Raw genomic sequence first — 7,810 nt, 5'->3', positions numbered from 1 at the left:
CAGGTCGGGCCCCGCCCCAGGGCCCCGCTCTCGGCTCCCCTGCCCTGCTCCAGGCAGGCGTCTCCCCTCAGCTCGCCCACCTGTAAGAGGGGGTGATGCCCTTGGTGAGAGCGTGCCCCCGGGACGGACGGCCCCACCGTGAATGGCAGCTCCGGGCCTGGGGGAGCCACCAGACCTGCCACGGTGGGCCGTGCTCGGGCGGCGGTGGGCATGGCAGTCTTGGAGTCTCAGACTTGGAAAAAGCCAGGGCCCGCATTGTAGCACGGCGGGTTAAGCCGCTGCTTCTGACCCCGGCATTGCATGTTCGAGCACTGGCCCAAGTCCCGGCCGCTCCTCTTCCAATCCGGCCCCCGCGAATGCGCCTGGGAGAGCAGCAGAACGCGGCCCACGTGCTTGGGCCCCTGCACCCGCGTTCCGGGCTCCTGGCTGCAGCCTGGCCTCGCTCTGACTGTGGCTGCCATCTGGGGAGTGAGCCAGCAGGTGGAAGAGCTCTGTGTGTCTCTCTCTTTGTAACTCTGACTTTCAAATAAGAAAATCGAAATAGAGAAGGCAGAAGGAGGCGGACCCTGCATTAGGGAGGAAGCAGCAGGCTGAGTTGGGGGCCAGACGGCTGAGGCCAGCAGACCCAGAGCCCGGCAGCCCCTCGGGTCCCCAGGCCCCAGCCGTCTGCAGTACTTCAGGGAACGCCTTTGCCAATGGGTGAGGTCCCAAGCGTGGGTGGGAGGAACAGCATGTGCAGGGCGAGCGTGCGCTGGCCTTGACCGCAGACCCCGTCCACACCCTCCCACCCTCCTCTCTGGCCCCAGCCCTCCCGGCGGGCTGCTTGGCCTTGAGCGGATCTCCAGGCCTCGACATGTGTGCACATGCTGTTCCCTACGCTGGATCGCTGTTCCTGTCTCTCCACTGACAGGGGTTGGCACCCGGCTCAGACGCCTCTGGCGCCAGGAAGCCCCCAACCCCGTCGTGACTGTGTCCTGGCTGGTGTGCTGCCCCATTTCACAGACGGGAAGACTGAGACCCAGAGAGCACAGGCAGTCTCCAGCAGTCCAGAGCCGACAGCCCGGGACCCTTGGTTTCCTCATTCCTGCCCCGGTCCCCCGGACCCCCGGGAAGGGGTGTGCAGACGCGGAGGGCGGCAGAGGGTCCCCTGTGGTGCCACATGAGCCACGCCTGGTGCCTGGCAGTGCAGGCGGCTCAGCCCAGGGCCTCTGCAGCTCTCTGGGAGGTCGGCAGCTGCCACACCCCGGGAGCTCATTAGGGGACCGCGCCCAAGGTCGCCGGGCACAGGATCCAAGCCAGATGTTGTTTGTGTTTCTCTGCACACAAGGGCCTGCTGTGTGCGGCCTCCAAGACCCCTCTGCAGCCCCCCAGAGAGCTCAGAGTCCAGCCCAAGATGTGGTCCCCCCAGGGTGACCCAGCAGGACCCTCAAACCCTCACCTCTGCTCCATGGAAGCTTCTGGAAGGTGCTCGCGTCTCAGGGGTGCGGTGGCCTTGGGGGCGATGGGTTCCTGTCCCTGTGGGACCTCAGGTGTAGGCACCATCATCACACCTGCTGGGCCAGGACGCTGCCCACCGTGCAGAGCGGGAGACAGGGGCTCAGTCAGGTGAGGACCGCAGTCCCTCTCAGTGCTGCTGGTGGAGACCTGGGGGGTGCAGTGTTCTTGGAGGGGCCTCGAGGGACAAGCAGAGACCTCCCTCGGGTGACCCCGGGTCCGTGGCCAGCTCTGGGGTCACCTGAATGGGGATCCGGAGGACCCCGGCCCCGGCCTCCGTCACGCCTCAGTCCTCCAGGGGCCCGCGGGCAGGTGCCGCCAACACTGGAGTCAGCTTTCCGAGCAGAACACCCGAGCCCGGCGTCGCGGCCCGCTCTTGGCGAGCAGGGTGGGGAGGGCCCTGGGGACTTCTGGCCGAGACAACATGAGGCTGGCTTGCACACGGGGCTGGTGCCCTTGGTGCCCCCAGCTATGGGTCCTGGGTCTGCAGAGCCTCGGAGGCTCCGCCTGGGGATCCCGGAGCCCAGAGGCCGCATTCTGACCCTGCCTCCACCCCGGCCCTGGTGGGTGGAGCAGCCATGGTCAGAGGGTGCACCTGCTACGTGAGCCGTCCCTGTCCCTGGCTCCCTGGGGACCAGGCTCTGAGCCCAACACTGGACCAGTGCAAACGAGCGCCGTCCCTCGGGGAGGCACCCATGGCATCGTGGTGGAGCCGGCTCCGCGGTGAGGCGTCAGCACCAGGGTCCTCCTGAGAGGTCCAGGCTCCTGGGCGCCCCCGACCGTGCCTCCGCCCAGCCAGGCACCCAGGAGCCTGCTCAGGGGCCCCTGCAGAAGGGAGACACCTTCGAGGAGGTCGTCTGGGGACCCACCCAGGCTGCTCTGCCCAGCAGTGGAACCCAGGTCCCTGGTGGAAGCGAGGCCGGGTACCCAGGCCACGGCCAAGGCCTGTCAACCCCAGGGCCGGGAGAACAGGCACCGGGCAGAAGACACAGAGGGAGACACCTGCACCCTCTTCCCACCGTGCCCGGGAACCTGAGAGCCTGCGCAAGTGTGTGCCCGTGTGCCATGGCAGGAGGGGAGGCCCGCCCTGGGGAGGGAGGGCGTGTGTGTGTGCACGTGTGTGTGAGCATGTTCACCTGCGGGTGAGGGCGCAGCGTGGGCGTGTGTGTGCTCACAAATCCCCATCTTGTGCCCCGGGGGCCTCACTCGGCCATCTGCACCAGGGAGTCAGGCGCTCACAGCAGCGCGTGCAGACACCGTGCGCCCTCCACATGGGGGAACTGAGGCCTGGAAGCTGGACGCAGGCCGTCTGATGCCACAGCTCGCAGAGCCCAGAGGGGACTGGGGTCTCTGGACTCACTGTCGCCCAGTGGGCTGGGGGCAGCCACCATGCCATCTTGAGGCCCCCCACGGGGCGGGCACCTGGTGCACCCACGTGGCTGGCACTGGGCCGGCATTCGGAGCCAGAACCATGGGCTTGCACCCCCCCCCCAGCTGGAGTTCCCTCTCCGAGAGCGCGGGTGCCCAGGGCGTAGCTGTGGGTTCTCCAGGCGTGGGGTGCCGAACCGACCCAGCAGGTTGGACAAGAACAGGGTGGGCCTCCTCCCGTCCCTGTGCCCCACCCCCTGCAGCCAGGTGACCTTGCTCCTGGCCTGGAGGGCAGCCTGGGGCGGCAGACAGAATGTGGGTCTCACTGCAGGGCGCTGTCACACCAGCCAGGGTGAGAAGGGCTTCGATCCACGCCAGCCACGCTGACAACGCCGATGGCGTGTGCGTGTCTCCCAGAGTCACGGCACTGTGTGAGGGAGCCGAGTGGGACCCGGGGGCACAGGCCGGGCGAGGGCCCTCTGGGGCTCGAGGGGGCCACGGGGGCAGGACTCAGCTGCCCCCAAGTGCACCGTCACCCGTGCTCAGGCGCGCTGTTCCGCACACGGGGCCCCTGCACCGCACCAGGCTCCCTCTCGACCGTGCTGATAGCTCTTGGGGTTCCGGAGCCCCAGCCCCGGGGCCGGAATTCTGGGCTCCGGTCCTGGCTCTGCCGCGTCGGCTGGGTGATTGGATGTGTCCCGTAACTGCTCTGTGCCTCAGTGTCCCCACTGAGCCAAGGGCACACAAACAGCGCCTGGTCCAGTCAAGCAGGCTGAGGACTGCAGCCACAGCTGCGGGGGGCAGGCCTGGCCGGAAGCCCCGCCCCCAGTCTGCAGGTGCAGGCCTCCCGCTCTGAGCCCACCAGCAGCCCCTGCACGTCCAGCCTGCCCTGCTGTGGGGGCCTCGGAAGGCCACGGAGGAGCTGCAGGCCTGGCCCAGGCCTCAGGGACCAAAGGAGCACAAGCTATCGAGCAGAGGCGGTGGCTGGGTTTAAAACGATGACCCTGGACGCTCTGTATGGACAGGGCCAGGGTCGGGGGGAGGCAGGAGGCCTGGGCCCAGCTGGCCAGCAGCCTGCATAGCCCTGGACAGACGGCAGAGGGCCCACGAGGGCCCCCGGGGGAAGCTCCGAGCTGGAGACGGGGACGCGGGGTCTCAAAGCCGTAGCACGAGGAGCACCCAGAGCTGGGTGCACGCTGGGCGCTCTGCAGGCGCTCGTGGGTCTTCCAGGGCACTCCCTGTCCTAGCACGCTCTGCCGCCCTGGCCTCCACCCTCCCCTGCGCACCTGTCCGCCCCCTTCCCGCCAGCCTCACACACTCCCATTCCTCCCCATTGTCTGCCGCCTCGGTCCCGCCCCAGGTGGGCGGGCTCTGGGGAGTGCCCACCAATTGCTCAGGTGACCCTGCTGGCACCCGGTGGGAACTGGAGGGTGGGGTCTCCTGCAAACCTCCCCCAGCGCCTGAGCCGAGCCCCGCCCCAGCCTGCAATGTCCCCCATACCCCCCAGGGAGCCCCCCCTCAGCGCCTTCCCAGAGGCCTCAGGGGGCTCCCAGGGGACTCCTTCCCTGGCCTCTCCGAGGGCTCTGGGTGCCCTGGAGACCCGACTGGGCGGCCTGGGAGACAGCAGGCGGCTTAGGGCCCTGAGTCTGTAGAGCCTGGCATGGCGGCGCTCAGCTCAGAGCCGATGACTCAAATGGGAGAGGGAGAGAGGGCGATGGAGGGGCTGCCACTCCGAGCCAGCCGAGGGTCAGCCGTGTCGGCCCCTGCTGGGTCCTGCTGTCACTCACAGCCAGAGCCCTACCCTGCTCATAGCCTGAGTGCTGACCCACAGCAGACTGAACCCAGCTACAGGCTGAGCCCTGACCCCGGTCTCACACCGAGCCCTGACCTTGGTCCCACACTGATTCCTGACCCTGGTCACACACTGAGCCCTGATCCTGGTCTCACACTGAGCCCTGATCCTGGTCTCACTCTGAGTCCTGACCCTGGCCACAGGCTGAGCCATGATCCTGGCCACAGGCTGAGCCATGATCTTGGCCACAGGCTGAGCTCTGACCCTGGTCCCACACTGATTCCTGACCCTGGTCCCACACTGAGCCCTGACCCCGGTCTCACACTGAGCCCTGACCTTGGTCCCACACTGATTCCTGACGCTGGTCACACACTGAGTCCTGATCCTGGTTTCACTCTGAGTCCTGACCCCGGTCTCACACCGAGCCCTGACCTTGGTCCCACACTGAGCCCTGACCCTGGTCCCACACTGAGCCCTGATCCTGGTCACGCTCTGAGCCCTGATCCTGGCCACAGGCTGAGCCCTGACCCCGGTCTCACACTATCCCTGATCCTGGTCTTACACTGATCCCTGACCCTGGTCACACTGAGCCCTGACCCTGGTCACACTGAGCCCTGATCCTGGTCTCACATTGAGCCCTGACCCTGGTCCCACACTGAGCCCTGACCCTGGTCTCATGCTGAGCCATGATCTTGGCCACACACTGAGCTCTGACCCTGGTCTCACGCTGAGTCCTGATCCTGGCCACAGGCTGAGCCCTGACCCCGGTCTCACACTATCCCTGATCCTGGTCTTACACTGATCCCTGACCCTGGTCACACTGAGCCCTGATCCTGGTCTCACACTGAGCCCTGATTCTGGTCTCATTCTGAGTCCTGACCCTGGTCACACACTGAGCCCTGATCCTGGTCTCACACTGAGCCCTGACCCTGGTCTCACGCTGAGCCCTGATCCTGGTCTCACACTGATCCCTGATCCTGGTCTCACACTGAGCCCTGACCCTGGTCTCACGCTGAGCCCTGATCCTGGTCGCGCTCTAAGCCCTGTTTCTTGTTCACACATTGAGACTTGACCGTGGTCAGACGTCCCCCCTGCCCCAACCGTGGCTTAACCCTAGCTTAACCCTAGCCCCCGCTGTTCCCAGGCTTAGCCCTGCCCTTGCTCGCAGACTGAGCCCTGTCCCTGTTTGCTCCCTGCTGACCTGACCCTGTTTACTAAGCTGTGACCCGGGGCCCAGTGCTCCGCCCCTTGTTCCCGCCCCCAGCTCTGCCCACACCGCAGATTAAGCAAGGTTGAGCCACCCTCCCGCTCACACGCAGCCTGCCGCCCCCACCCCGCCCAGCGGGCCCAGGGCATCAGCGCAGCCTCCCACCCACAGCCTGCTGGTGCTGTGCAGGGGGAGAGCTCCCTGGGGCCAGGGAGACCCCACAGACGCCACGGAAGACGGCCCCCGGGTCAGAACTGAGCCACCTCACAGCATCCTCGGGCTGCCCCTCGCCCCAGAGCCATCGCACGCCCCACCCCCAATTCTGGCAGGCTCCTGTGGGTCTGCATCGGCTGTGTGGAACCCCCCTCACCCCCACTTTCTTCCTGCCAGGGCCTGGACAGCGAGGTGTACCAGCCCATTTCACAGGTGAGGACACTGAGGCCCAAGGAGGCTCACACACCCTTTCATGGCCGTGCCCCACCCACCAGTTCACCCGTGCACCTGCCCCGCGGCCCCTGCTTCTCCCACTGGCCCAGCCTGGTGGCAGCCTCCAGCCCCCTGCACTGCCAGGAAGCAGCCCGCGCCCTCTGCCTCCAGGCTGTCTCCAGCGGCAGCTGAGGACTCCTGAGTCCCACCCTGCTCCGCGCCCCTGGACCTCCCCATGCCCTCAGGGCGTCGGCCGCCACCTGCTCCTTCCTCTGCCTCGTCTTCCCTGTGGGTCTATGACCTCCTGGGCTTCTGCCATCCGTCGATTTTTTATTTCAAATCTGTCATTAATTAAACAGCTAATTTGAAAGGCAGAGCAACAGAGAGACAGACAGGGATCTCCTGCTGGCAGATTCACTCCTTGAATGCCCGCAACGGCCAGGGCTCTGGGCCAGGCCGAAGCCAGCGGGGTCTCCCAATGGGTGCAGGGGCCCAGGCACTCGGGCCGTCAGCAGGGAGCAGTGCAGCAGCCGGGACTGGAGCCCAGGTGTCTCCATCGGGGGTGGGGCGACCCCACAGAGCACTGCGCCGAGCTGCTGGGATCGCGCTGTCCCCCGCCCCTCGCAGCAAGGACTCCGGGCCGCACTCAGCGCCCCTGGGCTCTATCTGCTGGGAATGCGAGAGCCGGGCTGTGCAGGGCTGGGAGGCCGGGACCCCACCTCGGGACCAGGGACCAGGGACAAGGCAGGCAGCTGGAGCCCGCGCTCCGTGGAGCTCTTGGCCGAGGCGGTGGGCAGACGGCTGGGGGCTGACGGAGGCCCCTCCGTGCTGGGTGGGGCGGGGCGGAGGGGGGGACGCCCCCGTGGGAGACAGCAAACCTCAGGCTGGTGCCTGCTCTGTTCCCTGCCTCGGGCCTCTCCCCAAAGGCCCCTTGTGGGGACTCCTGCCGGCCCCGACCCCTCAGCACCTGTCAGCCCCTAACTTACTGCACACCGCTGGTGGGGGCAGCCGCAAGGAATGCCGGGGCGGGGGAATGGTGTCCAGACACCGTCTGAGGAGCGAATGAAATCCCGGTGGCCAGCCCTGGGCACCAGGGAGGTCTCTCCTGGGTTGGCCCCTGCCTCAGTGGTGCCCAGGCCTTCGCTTACCGCTCTGTCCACGCGGTAACGCAGCCACAAGAACTCTCCCGCCCGCAGGCGAGGCCGGGCACAGGAAAGCGTCCTGGACAGCACAGGTGGTTCTTTAGAGAGTGGTGCTGGGGCAGTCTGGAGGGCTTCCTGGAGGAGGCCCGGGGACGGAGAGCTGGCCCGGAGCGCTTAGGGGGCTTCTGACCAGGCAGGACCGCGGTGGGGAGTCTGCACACGGACGCCCGGTTGAGGATGGTGTCCCAGAGGGGACATCTGGGGGCAAGGAGTGCCCTGGAACCTGCCTGGTGACGTCAGCAGGTAGGGTGGCCCCACGCGCCCTGCCTGTCCCTTTCGTCCCTGTGCCGGGTGCCCCACCTTGCCACCGGCCGCAGGCAG

Source organism: Oryctolagus cuniculus, chromosome 6 (assembly GCF_051225735.1).
Source record: "Oryctolagus cuniculus isolate XC-2025 breed Fujian yellow rabbit chromosome 6, ASM5122573v1, whole genome shotgun sequence".
Classification (NCBI taxonomy): Eukaryota; Metazoa; Chordata; class Mammalia; order Lagomorpha; family Leporidae; genus Oryctolagus; species Oryctolagus cuniculus.
Note: the sequence above shows the minus strand (reverse complement) of the source record.